Raw genomic sequence first — 22,326 nt, 5'->3', positions numbered from 1 at the left:
GATTTTGTCTCAGATTAGGTTTGTGAATCAGGCCCTATCTGTTTGTCACTTCTTTCCTGGAGATATATTTTTGCTCATGTCTGTTGTCGTGCATATATACATATATATATATATATATATATATATATATATATATAGTGCAAGCTTCTACGAGAGGTGGCTCTTCTTCCTTGGGATGAAGGAATGTAAAGCAGCTTGGTTTACCAGATTATAACCTCCTGAATGACCAAATGAAGGGAGAACCACACAAGAAATACATAAAATATATGTATTTATTACTAAACACTCTCTAGTAACCTCTTTATCAGATTAGAGAACAAGGCACACAATATTAAAGCACTAGAACAACATTAAATAGCACAGTACACAGTGGGCTCCAGGGGAGACCAAACCATATACTAAGAAAGTGGTATAACAACCACGACTTGACTAGACACAGTGCCTAGAGCACGTAGAATCGCTGGGACCCCAAGGAACCACCCAAGGTAGTGACACGGGACCCACGGAGGATGGGTGCAGTGTGAGAACACAGACGCGAGCTCCATACAACTCTATGGGAAAGTCGCGGTTGTAATTTTAAAGATTAAGGGCACTTAGGAGAGGACTTCAAGCAAACCCTTTGGAACATAGAAGGTTCTAAGGCCAGCACTCTTGAGAGTACCGATCCCAGGAGAGCCGGGTGCATAGGGGTCAAGTGGTGTCGGAAATGCTTGCTGATTTCAATGGCGTGCTGCATATGGACACGGTGTGCAGGGGTACGGGTTGCACGGTCCCCACGAGGGCTGCGGGTCTCAGGATTGCTGAGAGCACTAGTCGACCTCGGGGACACTTGGGAACCCACCTCCTGTGTTGCAGAAATCTTCGGAGTCCTCAGGAGCTTGGGAGATGCAAACCGGTCAGATGCGTTTAAGGTGCCTGCCTTGCAGGGAAGTAAATCCTTTACTCCAAGGGAGATTCTTCAGTCATCCAACGTAGTGTAGATAGTCGAAGTACTTGGTTTCTGTAGAAAAGTTTCATCCAGGTAAATCCAAAGTCCTGTAGTCAGGGGTTCCTACTTTATACCCAAGGAAGGGGCGGGACAAACTCTGGGGACCCACCTATGGGAGGGTCAGGACAGAGGGGTGGCTACACCCATGTCCTTTGTCCAGTTTCACGCCAGAGCAGGAACAAATGGCTCCTGTAACAGGTTTTAGCTGGACTATGCACAGGGACACCAAATGTGCCCCCAGTGCAGACATCAAAGCACTCTCAGAGTGCACCCACCCAGCCCCAATACACTAAAGCCTGTCTGGGAGGTGGTCACACCTCCCTGTGACAGGAAACCTATTGTCCAGCCTTCCCCTGCTGGAGTTTTGTCCAGCAGCAGGAGGGCAGACTCTGTGGCTGGCAGCATCCATCCTGTGATGCCAGGGTCAAGAAAGCTGGTACCGGGTGTACCGGTGTTGTCATATTTCTCCCTCTAGGAGGGTGGAATCATACCTGCCACACCAGTTACTGGTGTGGAGGTATGATTCCAAGGTGTTTGACACCAAGCACGACATGTTTCCATGCAGCCGTTTTAAAGTTAGCATTTACCACGAGGTTCTAATGCACTTAAGTATATATGGTTGGCTGCATCACAAACAACCCCGGAATATAGGTTCCGGAGTCTGCAGAGGGGCTCTACTCATGCAGGTGCACCCTCTCACATAAAACCCAGCACCCTGCCTTCAGGATTGATAAGGCCTGCCATAGAGGTGACTGATAGGTTTATATGTGCAGTGATATGGAGTAGATATAGTGAACCTATATCTAAGTAAGGGGTGCATGCACCACCTTACACAGGCTGCTGTAGCAGACCTGTTGTGTCATTTTGAATGGTCTCTCAGGGGTGGCATAATACATGCTGCAGCCCCTGAGAGGCCTCTGGGATACCTATGCCCTGGGTACATAGTATACCATATACTAGGGACTGATAAGGGTACCCCAGAATCCAATCTGTACATGAACAACCAATTTAGGCATAGCCCAACGCCGGTACGGGATGGCACCAGCTCGCAAATGTCAGCACTGTGTCATCTGGAGGATTGTAGGTGACTTGTGCTGCCGCGGATTCTACTGCATAGTGGGCCCTTGTTTGCCTTTAGAGCAGGGCTATACATGGGACAGCAAGCAAAGTCATTGTTTTATGGACATGACCAAAGTGAACTGACTGAAAGTAATTACAATAACTATGGCATTTATACATAAAGATGTATTCCAGTCGGATTGCTATTTATAAGAACATGATTGTTTTGATTTTCTATTTAGAGCATAATGCATCATTCGCAACTCCGAATGGCTGGCGTATCAGAAGTGCTGTTGATATAAAGTACAACAGCCACATGACAAGTTGATTTGCCCGGTACACCCATGAGTAAGGTCAGGAGACCGAAACGCGTCAGGGAGGCACTCTTTGTGTTATGTCCTGGCGAAAATAAATAGATTGGATGCTTGCAGTCGAGTGCCTCCCTCTTTCTCTGTGGGTATTGGAGACCATAGGTTTCAAGGGGCGGTATAGTTAGCTGGACTTTTCACTCGTACCAAACCATAGAAATTCCCCGTTATAGTTAGTTCAGCTAACTATAACTCGCGCGCCCGCAATGCACTGCTGATGACGTCACATATTACATTATGCACAGAAAGAAAAAAAAGAAATGCAGAAAGAAGCAACAGAAGTCCTCAAAGACGAAGAAAAGTGCAGGAAGAAGTATAACGTGCAGAAAGAACAAACAGAAGAGCAGAAACAAGCCTTGTTGCAAAATCATCCTGTACCCTCAACTTTTTCAGACGGATACTGGTGGTAACTGAGTCTGACTAACCAGTCCTAGAGCCAGTGCTATGTTAAAAGACACTCAGAATACAGTGAAAACACCTACATACACTAGGGCACACTATGTGTTGGGGTCCCCCTGTGATTAGCATGACCTCCTCTGTAAGCCACTAGTATATAATAGGGAAGGGGATTAAAACTACCTCTTAAAACGCACCACAGGGCGTGTTTGAACATGTCACCTCATGCCCCGTCCCCTCCCTTCCCCACTGTGTAAACACGCCCTGTAGCCGTTTTAAGTTGGGAGATTAAGTCCCCTTGAATCCTGAGGGTCCCTAGGGTCCAACTAGACCACTAGGTACCTCCAGTAAGCGCCACAGAGCTGCGTTGCAGAGAGGTGTAAAAAGTGGCACGGCCTGCACCACCTCTCTGCAACGCAGAGCAGTGGTGCTTACTGGAAGCACCTGGTGGGCTAGTTGGACCCCAGGGTCCCTCAGGATTGAAAGGGAATTATTTCCAGAACTTAAAAACGCGCCACAGGGCCTGTGGGCGTTCTGAGTTGAGAGATTAAGTCCCCTTGAATCCTAAGGGTCCCTAGGGTCAAACTAGCCCACTAGGTACCTGAAGTAAGCGCCACAGAGCTGCGTTGCATGGAGGTGTAAAAAGGGGCGTGGCCTCAGAACACCTGTCTGCAACGCAGCTCCCTGGCGCATACTGGAGATACCTGTTGGGCTAGTTGGCCCTCGGGGACCCTCAGTATTGAAGGGGAATTAATTCCTCAACTTACAACTGGCCAGGGGGCGCGTTTGCAGAGTGCTGCAAGGAGGGGGCGTGGGCTCCGGCGCGATGCTGGTCTTTTATTTATTTATTTTTAAGAAGGAGGGCTGTGTGGCCCCCTTTCTTTTTCAAATTTATTAGCCCTGGGGACCCCATCCCCCAGGGCCTGCACCCTAATTTTTTTTGTTGAAAAAAATTAATTTGGCCCTCCCAAGGCCTTAATCGGCCCCGGGGACCCCAACCCCCAGGTCATGGCCTTTTTTAAATTTTTTTATTCTTTAGGAGGGGGGCTGTGTTGCCCCCCTCCTGAGGCCACTTATGGCCCCGGGGACCCCATCCCCCGGGACCGGCCTTTGTTTTATTTTTTTAAAAATATATATATTTATAGAAACACCTGGGACATGCTGGACAAACCGTATGTACCTATCACCATGACAATTTGCGTGATATTCATTAAAAGGCGCTATGCATACAATGAATCCACATAGAATGTATTCACACCGCTAGTGAAGCTCTGACATGTCTGACACCCTACCGTGCCTAATCCCGGCGCCCCCACTGGTGGGTACTCTCCAAGTAGACACCCTTGTCGTTTATTTATACAAACATGGGTAGCTATTGACGGGCACATTTAATACACATGCACACCAAGCCATTCAAAGGGGACTCGACAAAAATTCGACCAAACTATGCAAGAAACCCCCTCACGGTTAATAAAACACACATCCACCGCCGGATGTGTAATACTTTTTATTTTACTCTCTGGAAAGGAGACAAACCTCACTTGAGAGTCGCAGCATGCTCCTGGCTGAGCCCAATGCTGTGTTACACCCACCAGTGCCCGCCGAGTGCCACACACCTCTGTGTTGTATTCCACCAGCTAGTGCGTATGCTATGACACTCTCTAGCCCATGTGCACTGTAACACCACCCCGTGAATATGTCATGCCACACTTGCCTTCGCACGGGTTATATTGCCCCATCTAACGTGCCTTCCTCGATGCCTATGTTATAAAGCACAGCGCTATGCCATACATATTACAATCTGGGATCCATATCTTTGTCACAGTGCATATGCAATGTTACACTACCCAGCACATATTTTATATTACAACTTTAGAGACTACTTAGGTTACACAACACTGCCCTGTGCATATTACACTCCAAGGCGCATATCACATAGCAAGCGCTAGTGCCTGTGCTATCTCGCGCTCTCCAATGAATCTGTCATTGCGCACAATGTATTGCATATTATATTTCACGCCCCGGTTCATCTTATATCACACTTTTTGGTGCATAGTTTATACCATATACTATATCTAGTTTTCATTTTCAATCGTGCTCTCAGGACTATGTTCTATATAACACTGCGTCCACCTACCCTTTTCACGGGCATTACATTTTGCGATGGGGGGTGGAGGGTCAGGGGATGTTTCCGCCAAGTGAGCCTGGAGTCACAGTCCCAAACGTCCTCTTCTTCCTGAATAAAAGTGAGATTATGCTGCATACTTGTTCATATTTTAAGTAGTTCTCACAGACACACATTTTAAAAACAATAAAGTTCCTAATACCCACCTTCTATAAACAGTTAGCTTGCTGCCTCATCCACCTCCTCCCTATCCTCTGTTGTCTGAATCCATGGACTAGCCTCCTCCCTCCTGCCATGCATGGTCTGATGTGCTGCCACTGCCCTGCATTTAGCATGATGTACCAGTCCACTCATCCTGCCCTCCATTGCCCAATTCTATGGCCCATCATTGACCTCCTGCTTAGCCTCTGTGCTTTGCTTGCTGCCCCTATTCTCCTTCCCCCTGCCCTCCGATGTCTTTGTGCATGCCCCTGCTCCATCCTTTTTGACCACCATGTTCCATGGACCTGCCACTCCTATCTGAGTGTTCTGTTGAGCTGCCACTCCCCTACCACCTGCCTAGCATTGTCAGATGACTGTAACTTGTCCCTGCCACCTCCACCCTGCCTGTCCACATGCCATGCCCCTATCCCCTTCCTCCTGTCCTCCATGGTCCATTTTACTGCCACACCCTTCTGCCCTCCCTGGTCTGTTGTGCTGCAACTGCTCCTCCTGCCTGCCCCGCGCGGTCTGTTGTGAGGCCCCTTCCCCTGAACTCTCTTGTCTGTGCCCAGGTCCTGACCCTCCCTTCTATCCTCCATGGTCCTTTGTGCATGCCCCTGCACTCTCCTTCTTGCCCATCATAGCCACTGTGCTGCCACTAACCCTCCCGCTTGCCATGCATGGTCTTCTGTGCTGCCATGGCCCCTCCCACCTTCCCTGTGTGGTCAGCTAGCTGCTCCTGACCCCCTCCCACCTTCCCTCCATGGTCTGTGTGTATGCCATCATAGTCTCACTGTTGCTCTCCATGGTGTGTCTTGTTTCTAATGCCCATCCTGCCTGACCTCCATGGTCATCTTGCTGCTCCTGCCCTGCCCCCTTGCCCCCAGCTTCCATGTGCAGACCCCTATTCCCTCCCTCCTGGCTTGTCGGTTCCATTGTAATGCCCCTGATCCGTCCCTCCTGCCCTTTATGGTCTGTTATGCTGCAGCTTTCTCTCCTGTCTGTCCATTATGGTCAGCTAGCTACCATTGCCTCTTTCCCCTCTGTTGTTTGTTGTCCATGTGCATGGTCCTGTCCCCTCCCTATTGCTTTCTATGGATTGTTGTGCTGCACTCCCGTCCCGCATGCCCTGTGTGGTGTATTGTGCTGCTGCAAACCCTGATGCCTGCCCTGTAGGGTCAGTTTGGTGCACCTCTCAATGTCCCTCCTGTCCTCTGTTATCCGAGTCCATGTCCCTACCCCAATTCCTCCTGCCTACCATGATCCAATGTACCATACTTGCGAACATTTTGAACTTGGTAAGAGGGAGATTTTGAAATAAAACTGGGGTATTGATTTTCCCCTTTGAGTTACATTGAGAAAGAGAAGATTGTAGACAGGAAACAGATCAAGTAAAGACGTTTCCTGGCTAAAACAGGTCTGTTGGCATGTATGGTTGTATGACCACTGCCTCTTCCTTCTGCCCACAATGGTCTATTATATTGCCACAGCCTCTCTTGCCAGTCCTGTACAGTTGGTTTGTTGCCCCTGCCCCCCTTTCCACTGCCCTCCATAGTCTGTTGTGCTGCCACTGCCCTTCCTGCCTGCCTAGTGTGGTCAAATTGTTGCCTCTGCACTCTCCTACCTGCCTTCAATTTTCAGAGTCCGTGCCCCTGGCCTCTGCCTCTCAACAGTATCCCAATGAACAACTAGATTGCTAACATTCTATATTTATTACAAAAGTGTGGAATGCCTGACGTCATCTTGATGTAATCAAAACTGTAATGCCTAGAGCATTTCCTTTAGAAATTACATATATGAGAGGGTCTTATTTGCATCAAAATTATGGTTAGTGCTCTAAAAAACTAAAATGAGGACATATTTTCTGAGTTTTCAAATAGCGACAAAGAACTTTTAAATTATTTGTAATCTTAGTTTTTTTATCCAGTTGACCACTTGATTAAATGTTGCATCCAAGGGGAAAGGGTGTGGTGTTACTTCCAGAGCTGCAGACTTTGCAACTGGGGAACCAGGTTGGAGTTTCTGCTTCAGCTCAACATTCTGTGATTCTGGTCAAATCACTTAATCTCTCCATGTCTACAACCAAAATGAATTTGATCTTGTGTGATGTAACCAATGTTAATGTAAAGCACTCCAATACCTGACAAGTCTGCACTATATAAAACTGCAAATACACAAAAAATAAGTGTTTTGCACACTTCTGTCATTGGGCTACATTTGGGCTACATCCGGGTGATATTTGGGCTCTTTTGTCTCTGGTGGCCATTTTAGGAGATTTATTTGTTATGAAGTTTCCTAATTTCCTCATTTACTGCAGTCTACTCAGTAGGGAATGCTTTCAGTTTTTTTACTTTGATTCCATCAAGAAGGTATTCAGATATGTCACACATTTGCCATAAATTCTGAATGTTGGCACTCTAGTTGCTCGTTAGATTACTGTAGTAAAGCTACTGCTCACCACGGAAGTCTGCTGCTAGTATTAGAAGTGCATGTTTCAGTCTGCATATCAGAATTTTTTAATGAAATAGAAGAGGATTTGAGAAGTCACTCAAAATGTGCCCTAATTTTTCTTTCTTCAGCACTAATCATAATTTCTATGGCAAAATGAACCCCCTCATTGTGTTCCTTTTTAAATTAAATGTTTTAAGTGTTACCAGTTTATTCCAATCAAGATGGCTTCAGGTGTGCCATACTTTTGTCATAAGTAAGACAGTAAGCGCTCTAGTTGTTCTTAAGAACACTCTGGAACATTCTGTCATTGGGCTATACTTGGGCTACATCTGGGTGATATTTGGGCTACATTTGGGCTCTTTTGTCTCTGGTGGCCATCTTGGGAGATGTATTTGTTATGAAGTTTCCTAATTTCCTCATTTACTGCAGTCTCCTCAGTAGGAAATACTTTCAGTTTTTTACTTTGATTCCATCAAGAAGGCATTCAGATTTGTCACACATTTTCCATAAATTCTGAATGTTAGCACTCTAGTTGCTCATTAGATCACTGTAGTAAAGCTACTGCTCACCAGGCAAGTCTGCTGCTGGTATTCAAAGTGCATGTTTCAGTCTGCATGTCAGAATGTTTTTATGAAATAAAAGAGGATTTCAGAAGTCAAAATGTGCCCTAGTTTTTCTTTCTGCAGCACTAATCATAATTTATATGGCAAAATGAACCCCCTCATTTTGTTCCTTTGTAAATTAAATGTTTTAAGTGTTACCACTTTATTCCAATCAAGATGGCTTCAGGTGTGCCATACTTTTGTCATAAGTAAGACTGTTAGCGCTCTAGTTGTTCTTTAGAGCACTCTGGGAAGCTGCAGTAGAACACAAAGGAATCAACTGACAGTCTCTGCCCTTGTTGGATGTACATGTTTTACTGAGAATGTCAGACTTCATTCTTACATGACTGAGAAAGATAATGTGAATTTACAGAAAATATGCTCTTAGTTTAGCTTATAGATCACCTTCCAAACTCTGTGGGAAAAGTATGAGAAAATAGTTTTCTCTCAAACATGGTTCGTGATATCTCAGCAGAAGGCTTTTTCACATGGTAAAATCACCTTAGAACACACCACAATTCCTAAAATGAGTATGGTACCATCAACAAATGATTTATAATGTAACTAAAGTCTTAAAACCTTATATTAACTGCAATGCTTTTTAATGAGGTGCTATCATGTATATTGGTCCCAAGATGGCTGCCAACACATCTTGGATGAAGTACTGACAGCCAATCAGATCTCACGATGAGATGTGTGGCTAGGCTCCGCCCAGATATGTATGTGATTTTACTTTTGATTTTCTCAGGAACTACTGAACAGATTGACACCATATATGCAAAAGGCACATGCCTGACCTGAGGACTACCTCTTTGCCAAATTTCAAGTAATTCTGTTCAGACGTTCGGGCTGTACCTTGGACTAAAGGTCCCTATGGAAAATTGCATGGGGAAAACGCGTTTTGGGACCCCCCGCTTGACGAATCCCCCCGAGACTTTCAGGGTAGGAGCGGAGCGGAGCACCCCACCTATTTTGAAATTTTCGCGAGGATTCGTCAACCGGCGCCAAAGTTATTCCAAATAGAATGTTGCGGATTATATATATATATCACACAAACGACCACTTATTGAAGTAATCCGAGGGCACACTGGGGATTTCTTCGGGAGTCCTTTATTAACAGAATTGCGGCATAATGCATTTCGGCGACTTTGCCTTCGTCAAATGCCAAATACATCAGGGTTGTAACTGCTCCCTCTTTTGTACTATTGCGGCGCTCCCATTGGCGGGAAATCAGCTGTTCACGCTCCACCCAGGACAGCTGTAGCCTAATTTGACTGACTACAGGTCCCAACATTCACCTGTTCGTGTAGGTACTGCAGCGTGAAAGTCCCAGTTCATACTTAGTGCTGTGTTTGCCTGGCAAAAGGGGGTCCTTGATGTTTGCTAAAAACCCAACGGATTATTAAATCCAGGACGCCCTTGAGTCCCCTACGCCCAAAACCCCAATTGCAGACACAAACCGGGCCGTGAAACGTAGCTGAAGTCAGCTCACTTCCCCGTGCTGTCACGGGCTGCTCCTGGCACCGGCCTCTTGTCAGGTCCGATCTTGTGGTGGTCACGGAGTGATTCAATACCTTGAAAACAGTTCCTTTTTGCCAGTAAAACTCCTGACACTTTGCTGGGCGGGTCCTCGTCTCGCGCTGCTGGCAAGCGCGAAATAATATCACACAAACGACCACTTATTGAAGTAATCCGAGGACACAATGGGGATTTCTTCGGGAGTCCTTTATTAACAGAATTGCGGCATAATACATTTCGGCGAGTTTGCCTTTGTCAGATGCCAAATACATCAGGATTGTAACTGCTCCCTCTTTTGTACTAATGCGGCGCACCCATTGGTGGGAGATCAGCTGTTCACGCTCCACCCAGGACAGCTGTAGCCTAATTTGACTGACTACAGGTACCAACATTCACCTGTTCGTTTAGGTACTGCAGCGTGAAAATCCCAGTTCATACTTAGTGCTGTGTTTGCCTGGCAAAAGGGGGGGCCTTGATGTTTGCTAAAAACCCAACGGATTATTAAATCCAGGACGCCCTTGAGTCTCCTACGCCCAAAACCCCAATTGCAGACACAAACCGGGCCGTGAAACGTAGCTGAAGTCAGCTCACTTCCCCGTGCAGTCACGGGCTGCTCCTGGCAGCGGCCTCTTGTCAGGTCCGATCTTGTGATGGTCACGGAGTGATTCAATACCTTGAAAACAGTTCCTTTTTGCCAGTAAAACTCCTGACACTTTGCTGGGCGGTTCCTCGTCTCGCGCTGCTGGCAAGCGTGAAATAATATCACACAAATGACCACTTATTGAAGTAATCCACAATATATATATATATATATATATATATATCCAAAACCATGCTACCTTCCACTGAAAGGAACGAGCCCACGCGGGTGCATCAGGAAAGCACACTTTATTTGAACAATGCAGCATGACGCGTTTCGTCTATTGACTTTCTCAAATGCCATAAAAATAAATGTTCACAAAATTGTCCACTTTAAAAACAGTGTGCCCCATTATGATTGGTTGAGGCACTCTGAGGCAGCCAATGGGAGAGTGTCCTGAGACCCGGCACTCCTAGTCTCTGTGAAGCAGTGGCCAGCGTCAGTACTATATATATACATATACATATTATCTACTGGCGGTCGCCAGTAGATAGTTATAGTTAGGACCGAGTTCCCATAGGAAATCTGAAAATTCTATTTTGAATAACTTTGGCGCCGGTTGACTTATCTCCGTGAAATTTTCAAAACTAATGGGGCGCTCCGCTCAGCTCCTACCCTGAAAGTCTCGGGGTGATTCGTCAAGCGGTTGCTGAGAAAAAAGGGGGGTCCCAAAACGTGTTTTCCCCATGCATTTTCCCATAGGACCTTTAGTCGAAGGTACAGCCCGAAGTGCTGAACGGAATTACACCAAATTTGGCAAAGAGGTAGTCCTCAGTTCAGACTCGTGCCTTTTGCTTAAATGGCGTAAATCCGTTCAGTAGTTCCTGAGAAAATCAAAAGTAAAATCATATACATATCTGGGCGGAGCCTAACCACACATCTCATTGTGAGATCTGATTGGCTGTCAGCACTTCATCCAAGAAGTGTTGGCAGCCACCTTGGGACCAATATACATGATAGCACCTCATTAAAAAGCATTGCAGTTAATAGAAGGTTTTAAGACTTTAGTTACATTATAAATCATTTGTTGATGGTACCATACTCATTTTAGGAATTGTGGTGTGTTCTAAGGTGATTTTACCATGTGAAAAAGCCTTCTGCTGTGATATCATGAATCATGTTTGAGAGAAAACTATTTTCTCATGCTTTTCCCACAGAGGTTTGGAAGGTGATCTATAAGCTAAACTGAGAGCATATTTTCTGTAAATTCACATTATCTTTCTCAGTCATGTGAGAATGAAGTCTGACATTCTCAGTAAAACATGTACATCCAACAGGGGCAGAGACTGTCAGTTGATTCCTTTGTGTTCTACTGCAGCTTCCCAGAGTGTTCTAAAGAACAACTAGAGCGCTAACAGTCCTACCTATGACAAACGGATGGCACACCTGAAGCCATCTTGGTTGGAATAAAGTGGTAACTCTTAAAACATTTCATTTAAAAAGGAACAACATGAGGGGGTTCATTTTGCCATAGAGAGTATGATCAGTGCTGCAGAAAGAAAAATTAGGGCACATTTTGAGTGACTTCTCAAGTCCTCTTCTATTTCATTAAAAAATTCTGACCTGCAGACTGAAACATGCACTTTCAATACCAGCAGCAGACTTCCCTTGTGAGCAGTAGCTTTACTACAGTGATCTAATAAGCAACTAGAGTGCTAACATTCTGAATTTATGGCAAATGTGTGACACATCTGAATGCCTTCTTGATGGAATCAAAGTAAAAATCTGAAAGTATTTCCTACTGAGGAGACTGTAGTAAATGAGGAAATTAGGAAACATCATAACAAATAAGTCTCCCAAAATGGCCACCAGAGACAAAAGAGCCCAAATGTAGCCCAAATATCACCCAGATGTAGCCCAAGTATAGCCCAATGCCAGAATGTCCCAGAGTGTTCTAACGAACAACTAGAGCGCTAACAGTCTTACTTATGACAAAAGTATGGCACACCTGAAGCCATCTTGATTGGAATAAAGTGGTAACACTTAAAACATTTAATTTACAAAGGAACAAAATGAGGGGGTTCATTTTGCCATAGAAATTATGATAAGTGCTGCAGAAAGAAAAATTAGGGCACATTTTGACTTCTCAAATCCTCTTCTATTTCATAAAAAAATTCTGACATGCAGACTGAAACATGCACTTTGAATACCAGAAGCAGACTTCACTGGTGAGCAGTAGCTTTACTTCAGTGATCTAATGAGCAACTAGAGTGCTAACATTCAGAATTTATGGCAAATGTGTGACACATCTGAATGCCTTCTTGATGGAACCAAAGTAAAAAACTGAAAGTATTTCCTACTGAAGAGACTGCAGTAAATGAGGAAATTAGGAAACTTCATAACAAATAAATCTCCCAAGATGGCCACCAGAGACAAAAGAGCCCAAATGTAGCCCAAATATCACCCAGATGTAGCCCAAGTATAGCCCAATGACAGAATGTCCCAGAGTGTTCTAACGAACAACCGGAGCGCTAATAGTCTTACTTATGACAAAAGTATGGCACACCTGAAGCCATCTTGATTGGAATAAAGTGGTAACACTTAAAACATTTAATTTACAAAGGAACAAAATGAGGGGGTTCATTTTGCCATAGAAATTATGATTAGTTCTGCAGAAAGAAAAATTAGGGCACATTTTGACTTCTCAAATCCTCTTCTATTTAATAAAAAAATTCTGACGTGCAGACTGAAACATGCAATTTGAATACCAGCAGCAGACTTCCCTGGTGAGCAGTAGTTTTACTACAGTGATTTAATGAGCAACTAGAGTGCTAACATTCAGAATTTATGGCAAATGTGTGACACATCTGAATGCCTTCTTGATGGAACCAAAATAAAAAACTGAAAGGATCCCCACTGAGGAGACTGCAGTAAATGAGGAAATTAGGAAACTTCATAACAAATAAATCTCCCAAGATGGCCACCAGAGACAAAAGAGCCCAAATGTAGCCCAAATATCACCCAGATGTAGCCCAAGTATAGCCCAATGACAGAAGTGTTCAAAACACTTATTTTTTGTGTATTTGCAGTTTTATATAGTACAGACTAGTCAGGTATTGGAGTGCTTTACATGAGCATTGGTTACATCACACAAGATCAAATTCATTTTGGTTGTAGCCATGGAGAGATTAAGTGATTTGACCAGAATCACAGAATGTTGAGCTGAAGCAGAAACTCTAACCTGGTTCCCCAGTTGCAAAGTCTGCAGCTCTGGATGTAACATCACATCCTCTCCCCTAGGTGCAACATTTAATCAAGTGGTCAACTGGATAAAAAAACATAAAGATTACAAATAATTTAAAAGTTCTTTGTCGCTATTTGAAAACTCAGAAAATATGTCCTCATTTTAGTTTTTTAGAGCACTAACCATAATTTTGATGCAAATAAGACCCTCTCATATATGTAATTTCTAAAGGAAATACTCTAGGTATTACAGTTTTGATTACATCAAGATGACGTCAGGCGTTCCACACTTTTGTAATAAATATAGAATGTTAGCAATCTAGATGTTCATTGGGATACTGTTGAGAGGCAGAGGCCAGGAGCACGGACTCTGAAACTTGAAGGCAGGTAGGAGAGTGCAGATGCAACAATTTGACCACACTGGGCAGGCAGGAAGGGCAGTGGCAGCACAACAGACTATGGAGGGCAGTGGAAATGGGGGCAGAGGCAACAAACCAACAATACAGGACTGGCAAGAGAGGCTGTGGCAATATAATAGTCCATTGTGGGCAGAAGGAAGAGGCAGTGGTAGTACAACCATACATGCCAACAGACCCGTTTCAGCCAGGAAACGTCCAATGTTTTTTAGCTCAAATGGGCTTTATTTGATCTGTCTCCTGTCTACAATCTCCTCTTTTTCAATGTAACTCAAAGGGGAAAATCAATACCCCAGTTTTTTTTCAAAATCTCCCTCTTACCATGTTCAAAATGTTCGCAAGTATGGTACATTGGATCATGGTAGGCAGGAGGAATTGGGGTAGGGACATGGACTGGGATAATAGAGAACAGGAGGGACATGGAGAGGTGCACCAAACTGACCCTACAGGGCAGGCATCAGGGATTGCAGCAGCACAATACACCCACAGCGCATGCGGGACGGGAGTGCAGCACAACAATCCATAGAAAGCAATAGGGAGGCGAAAGGACCATGCACATGGACAACAGCAAACAGAGGGGAAAGAGGCAATGGTAGCTAGCTGACCATAATGGACAGACAGGAGAGAAAGCTGCAGCATAACAGACCATAAAGGGCAGGAGGGACGGATCAGGGGCATTACAATGGAACAGACAAGCCAGGAGGGAGGGAATAGGGGTCTGCACATGGAAACAGAGGGCTGGGGGCAAGGGGGCAGGGCAGGAGCAGCAAGATGACCATGGAGGTCAGGCAGGATGGGCACTAGAAACAAGACACACCATGGAGAGCAACAGTGAGACTATGATGGCATACACACCGACCATGGAGGGAAGGTGGGAGGGGGTCAGGGGCAGCTAGCTGACCACACAGGGAAGGTGGGAGGGGCCATGGTAGCACAGAAGACCATGCATGGCAAGCGGGAGGGTTAGTGGCAGCACAATGGCTATGATGGGCAAGAAGGAGGGTGCAGGGGCATGCACAAAGGACCATGTAGGATAGAAGGGAGGGTCATGATCTGGGCACAGACAAGAGAGTTCAGGGGAAGGGGTCTCACAACAGACCGCGCGGGGCAGGTAGGAGGAGCAGTTGCAGCACAACAGACCAGGGAGGGCAGAAGGGTGTGGCAGTAAAATGGACCATGGAGGACAGGAGGAAGGGGATAGGGGCATGGCATGTGGACAGGCAGGCTGGAGGTGGCAGGGACAGGTTATAGTCATCTGACAATGCTAGGCAGGTGGTAGGGGAGTGGCAGCTCAACAGAACACTCAGAGTAGATAGGAGTGGCAGGTCCATGGAACATGGTGGTCAAAAAGTATGGAGCAGGGGCATGCACAAAGACATCGGAGGGCAGGGTGAAGGAGAATAGGGGCAGCAAGCAAAGCACAGAGGATAAGCAGGAGGTCAATGATGGGCCATAGAATTGGGCAATGGAGGGCAGGATGAGTGGACTGGTACATCATGCTAAATGCAGGGCAGTGGCAGCACATCAGACCATGCATGGCAGGAGGGAGGAGGCTAGTCCATGGATTCAGACAACAGAGGATAGGGAGGAGGTGGATGGGGCAGCAAGCTAAATGTTCATAGAAGGTGGGTATTAGGAACTTTATTGTTTTTAAAATGTGTGTCTGTGAGAACTACTTAAAATATGAACAAGTATGCAGCATAATCTCACTTTTATTCAGGAAGAAGAGGACGTTTGGGACTGTGACTCCGGGCTCACTTGGCAGAAACATCCCCTGACCCTCCACCCCCCATCGCAAAATGTAATGCCCGTGAAAAGGGTAGGTGGACACAGTGTTATATAGAACATAGTCTTGAGAGCACGATTGAAAATGAAAATTAGATATGGTATATGGTATAAACTATGTACCACAAAGTGTGATATAAGATGAACCGGGGCGTGAAATGTAATATGCAATACATTGTGCGCAATGACAGATTCATTGGAGAACGCGAGCGCGTGCTATGCGATATGCGCCTTGGAGTGTAATATGCACAGGGCAGTGTTGTGTAACCTAACTCGTCTCTAAAGTTGTAATATAAAATATGTGCTGGGGAGTGTAACGTTGCATATGCACTGTGACAAAGATATGGATCCCAGATTGTAATATGTATGGCATAGAGCTGTGCATTATAACATAGGCATCGAGGAAGGCACGTTAGATGGGGCAATATAACCCGTGCGAAGGCAAGTGTGGCATGACATATTCACGGGGTGGTGTTACAGTGCACATGGGCTAGAGAGTGTCATAGCATACGCACTAGCTGGTGGAATACAACACAGAGGTGTGAGGCACTCGGCGGGCACTGGTGGGTGTAACACAGCATTGGGCTCAGCCAGGAGCACGCTGTGACTCTCAAGTGAGGTTTGTCTCCTTTCCAGAGAGTAAAATAAAAAGTATTACACATCCGGCGGTGGATGTGTGTTTTATTAACCGTGAGGGGGGTTTCTTGCATAGTTTGGTCGAATTTTTGTCGAGTCCCCTTTGAATGGCTTGGTGTGCTTGTATATTAAATGTGCCCGTCAATAGCTACCCATGTTTGTATAAATAAACGACAAGGGTGTCTACTTGGAGAGTACCCACCGGTGGGGGCGCCGGGATTAGGCACGGTAGGGCGTCAGACACGTCAGAGCTTCACTAGCGGTGTAAATACATTCCATGTGGATTCATTCTATGCATAGTCGCCTTTTAATGAATATCACGCAAATCGTCATGGTGATAGGTACATATGGTTTGTCCAGCATGTCCTAGGTGTTTCTCTAAATATATATTTTTAAAAAAAAATAAAAAACAAAGGCCGGCCCCGGGGGATGGGGTCCCCGGGCCATAAGTGGCCTGAGGAGGGGGGCAACGCAGCCCCCACCTAAAGAATTAATAAACAGAAAAAGGTCATGATCCGAGGGTTGGGATCCCCGGGGCCGATTAAGGCCTTGGGAGGGCCAAATTTATTTTTTCGACAAAAAAAATTAGGGTGCAGGCCCTGGGGGATAAAAGACTGGCATCGCGCCGGAGGCCATGCCACCTCCTTGCAGCACTCTGCAAACGCGCCCCCTGGCCAGTTGTAAGTTGGGGAATTAATTCCCCTGCAATACTGAGGGTCCCTGAGGGCCAACTAGCCCAACAGGTATCTCCAGTATGCGCCAGGGAGCTGCGTTGCAGACAGGTGTTCTGAGGCCACACCCCTTTTTACACCTCTATGCAACGCAGCTCTGTGGCGCTTACTGGAGGTACCTAGTGGGCTAGTTTGACCCTAGGGACCCTTAGGATTCAAGGGGACTTAATCTCTCAACTTAGAACGGCCACAGGGCGCGTTTACACAGTGGTGAAGGGAGGGGACTGGGCCTGAGGTGACGTGTGCAAACACGCCCTGTGGCGCGTTTTAAGTTGGGGAAATAATTCCCTTTCAATCCTGAGGAACCCTGGGGGCCGACTAGCCCACCAGGTGCTTCCAGTAAGCGCCACTGCTCTGCGTTGCAGAGATGTGGTGCAGGCCGTGCCCCTTTTTACACCTCTCTGCAATGGCGCTTACTGGACGTACCTAGTGGGCTATTTTGCCCCTAGGGATCCTCAGGATTCAAGGGGACTTAATCTCCCAACTTAAAAAACGGCCACAGGGCGTGTTTACACAGTGGGGACGGGGCCTGAGGTGACGTGTGCAAACACGCCCTATGGAGCGTTTTAAGTTGGGGAAATAATTCCCCTTCAATCCTGAGGGCCCCTGGGGGCTAACTAGCCCACCAGGTGCTTCCAGTAAGCGCCACTGAGCTGTGTTGCAGAGAGGTGGTCCAGGCCGTGCCACTTTTTACACCTCTCTGCAACGCAGCTCTGTGGCGCTTACTGGAGGTACCTAGTGGGCTAGTTGGACCCTAGGGACCCTCAGGATTCAAATGAACTTAATCTCCCAACTAAAAACGGCCACAGGGCGTGTTTACACAGTGGTGAAGGGAGGGTACGGGGCTTGAGTTAACGTGTGCAAACAAGCCCTGTTGCGTGTTTTAAGTTGGGGAAATAATTCCCCTTCAATCCTGAGGGGCCCTGGGGGCCAACTAGCCCACCAGGTGCTTCCAGTAAGCGCCACTGCGCTGCGTTGCAGAGAGGTGGTCTAGGCCGTGCCCCTTTTTACATCTCTCTGCAACGCAGCTCTGTGGCGCTTACTGGAGGTACCTAGTGGTCTAGTTGGACCCCAGGGACCCTCAGGATTCAAGGGGACTTAATCTCCCAACTTAAAATGGCCACAGGGCGTGTTTACACAGTGAGGAAGTTAGGGGACGGGGCCTGAGGTGACGTGTGCAAGCACGTCCTGTGGCGCGTTTTGAGAGGTAGTTTTAATCCCCTGCCTTATTATATACTAGGGGCTTACAGAGGAGGTCATGCTGATCACAGGGGGACCCCAACGCATAGTGTTCCATAGTTTATGTAGGCGTTTTCACTGTATTCTGAGTGTCTTTTAACATAGCACTGGCTCTAGGACTGGTTAGTCAGACTCAGTTACCACCAGTATCCGTCTGAAAAAGTTGAGGGTACAGGATGGTTTTGCAACAAGGTTTCTTTCTGCTCTTCTGTTTGTTCTTTCTGCACGTTATCCTTCTTCCTGCACTTTTTTTCGTCTTTGAGGACTTCTGTTGCTTCTTTCTGCATTTCTTTTTTTTCTTTCTGTGCGTTTTTTCTTCTTTCTTCACATGTCCTATCTCTGTAGGCATAGTTAGAAATTAGCATTTAAAAAACCTTTGAAATTCACTGAAAAAACCATAGGTTTCAGGTACGTTATAGTTAGGAATTAGCATTTAAAAAGCCTTAGAAATTCACTGAAAAAACCATAGGTTTCAGGGACGTTATAGTTAGCTGGACTTTTCACTCGTACAAAACCACTGAAATTCCCCCGTTATAGTTAGTTCAGCTAACTATAACTTGCGCGCCCGCAATGCACTGCTGATGACGTCACATATTACATCACTCATGACATGGTCAGTGATATCACTGATGACATCACTGATGACATCTCAAATGACATCATTGATGACATTATCCTTGTGATAGCGTGCCAGACCTCCTCTCCCCCTAATATAACCTTTGATACACACATTCAAAAATAGAAACTAAAAGTTTCAAAACAATGGACATACCAATATCAGTTACAACAACCTATTCAGTAATTCTAAGATCCACATACACATCCACTCATTCACCAACAGTCCTATACAGTCACTCATACATGTACTCACTCATCATATGTACTCATACACCTATACATCCTGTTACTCAACACCCCTCATCCATAGAGTTACTCACACACATAGTCACTCATGCTAATAAAGAATCAAACATCCATTTACTTGCATATACAGTTATACACACACCACCACACTTACTTCTACAGAAACTTACACATACTTAGTCTTTTAAACAATCACTTATAGGAACACACACTTATTCATACAGAAACGCTTTCAATCTCTCACTCTCACATATACTCACTTATATACACCAATAGTCACATATACTAGTTTAAAACATATGTAGTTACTCATAAAGACACTATTGAGACAGGCATTCATTCACTAACCCACCCATGCACACACTCATCCACCCATACAGTCTTCAACACATACAAACAGTGAGTCACTCATTCATGCACCTATGCACTACGTAATACCCCCCACCGAACCATACAGACACTCAGACACTCATACTGATACTCAAAAAACCAACTAATAACCTATATAGACACTCATGTAGCTACTCACCAACCCATGAAGCCACTTATACACAAAGTGAGAGACTGATACAGATATTTACATATTTAAACATTACTCACTAAGCCATGTATTCCCTAAGATACACTTAATCAGTCAGTTATACAATCAATTTTTCAAAAACAAATCATCCATTTAGACACTTATATACCCATTTATTCTTCCATCGACCTTGAGATATACATATATAAAACATATGTAATTTTCAGAAAAACACACATTCACTGGATGATGTCATCAGTGATGTCATTTGAGATGTCATCAGTGATGTCATGAGTGATGTCACTGACCTTGTCATGAGTGATGTAATATGTGACGTCATCAGCAGTGCATTGCGGGCGCGCGAGTTATAGTTAGCTGAACTAACTATAACGGGGGAATTTCAATGGTTTTGTACGAGTGAAAAGTCCAGTTAACTATAACGCCCCTGAAACCTATGTTTTTTTCAGTGAATTTCTAAGGTTTTTTAAATGCTAATTCCTAACTATAACGTACCTGAAACCTATGGTTTTTTCAGTGAATATACATATATACAGATATGCCGCAGTCTGCGAATTTAAAAGACTCACAAGCGAGCTAGAAAAACACCGAAAGAATGAGGTCTCGAAATGGCGGGAATGTAAATCACTGCAGAGGTATTTAGATGTGGGTTGTATTCCTAGACGCTTGAGGATTCTTGTCGCGTCTACGTAGGAGAACCCTGACCCTGCAATGTTACAAATGTGGGCAGACAATAGCGCGCAATCTTCCAGGAATATGTTACAGATTTTGATAACATTTGCCACAAGTGATCGTGATAAAATTCTAGACAGAATAAATCAAATCTATAAAGAACTGGAGAAATTAGATAACCAAGATGATGTAAAGAAAAATCTGGCAGAAATCAATGCAAGAGTATTGAAACATGAGCAAATAATAAAAGACAGGAAAGCCATGAAATTTCAGCGAGATAGAAATGATTATCTCAGTGGGAGAATCTACACTTTCTCTAAGAAATTCGACAATATTCGTTGTCAGCAATTATCTTCTACATCAGGAGACCTCCCGCGCATGAGCGATCCGAGTGAATCAGAGTTGAGTTCTGAATTAGAATCAGATCCGGAAGGAGTAACAACTGGCAATACAAATCGCAGTGCCCCCACACCTATTCAAGAGTTTGGTTTTTTACGTCTAGAACGTATAATGAGCTTGAGACCGAGACCAACAAGGCAAGAACAGGCAAAGCCAGTAAATCAAAAAGAAGGAGAAGGAAAGATCGGAGGTGGGGTAAACGTAACACAAAAAACTGGGAAACCAGTATACAGAAGGAGAAGACACAGATGATAGCACAGCCTGAAACGGACAACACAGTAATCAATCTAACAACCATGGATTTAACACCAAAAGAAAAAAAAATTATCCCTAGGACTCTCATAATGTACTACTACGAACTTTGATTATACTCAAACAAGAATAGATGTACATCAGTTCACACGTAAATTGAAATTACGTAAACATTTCTTTAATACCACTAGAAATGAGGCTGAAAATTCAACACAAAGTACCATCAGCACCATTACAGGCACTCTTTCTGTGGCGGACATGAGTCTCCTGCAAAATCTAGTGGAATTAGATCATGAAGAAATATTAAGCCAAATATCACCTTTGGAAGTGGCAATCAGATCTGACATAGACATATATGGTAACATACGGACTCCTTTGAAACCAAGATCAATTTTTTCACCTATGATGCCAAAAGATGGAATCGACATGTTCTCTGAAAAAGTAATTAAATATCTCAAGGAACTGGCGATTATGAGCAGTAAAGAATTCATCAAGACAAAACATAATCAAAGAATAGAGTATAATAACCTATTGCAAAAAGTCAAAAAAAGAACTGACATAGTGGTGCGTTGGTCAGACAAAGGGGGCAACATAGTCCTATGGCCATTGGGGATGTATAACAAAGAGGCCATGACCCAGCTGCAGGACAAAAACTGCTACTGCCGTATTAGTGCCACACACACTATTGGAGTAAAAGAAAAATTCCATGCGGCACTATATGAATGGAAAGGTTTAGGACTAATTACCAAAAATGAGATGGATTTTTTGAAGAACGACTATCCAGTAACACCCCAGTTATATCTCATTCCTAAAATACACTGTGAGAAGTTGGCCTGGTATATGATGTTCACTAGTTAAAGTGACCACCTTGTACCATGCCAAGCAACCCTTATGGTGTGGTTGTAAGTCAACCTTTTCGGACCAGCTGCCCTAGTGGTAGCGTAGGCTAAGCAGTCTTTGAGGCTAAACTCGTGAAGCGTGTTAAGCCAGCTGTTTTACCAAATGTAACCCCCTTTTATACCAATGAAAGGACACCACACAGATATATATTGAAAATATATATGTATTTATTTCTCAAAGTAACCCCTAGACTCTTTATGAGCACAGGAGCACAAATCGTTAAACAAGATTACGTTAGAATACACAGAAGTTGCACTTTATATGGATAGGCCCTGGTGGCCGCTCAAACCATATACTAAAATAGTGGTATAAGTACCACGAACAGAAAAGGGAAAAGGCCTAGGCCCTCTAGAATCGCTGGGC

Source organism: Triturus cristatus, chromosome 1_1 (genome assembly GCF_964204655.1).
Source record: "Triturus cristatus chromosome 1_1, aTriCri1.1, whole genome shotgun sequence".
NCBI lineage: Eukaryota > Metazoa > Chordata > Amphibia > Caudata > Salamandridae > Triturus > Triturus cristatus.
This window is presented reverse-complemented; position numbering follows the sequence as displayed.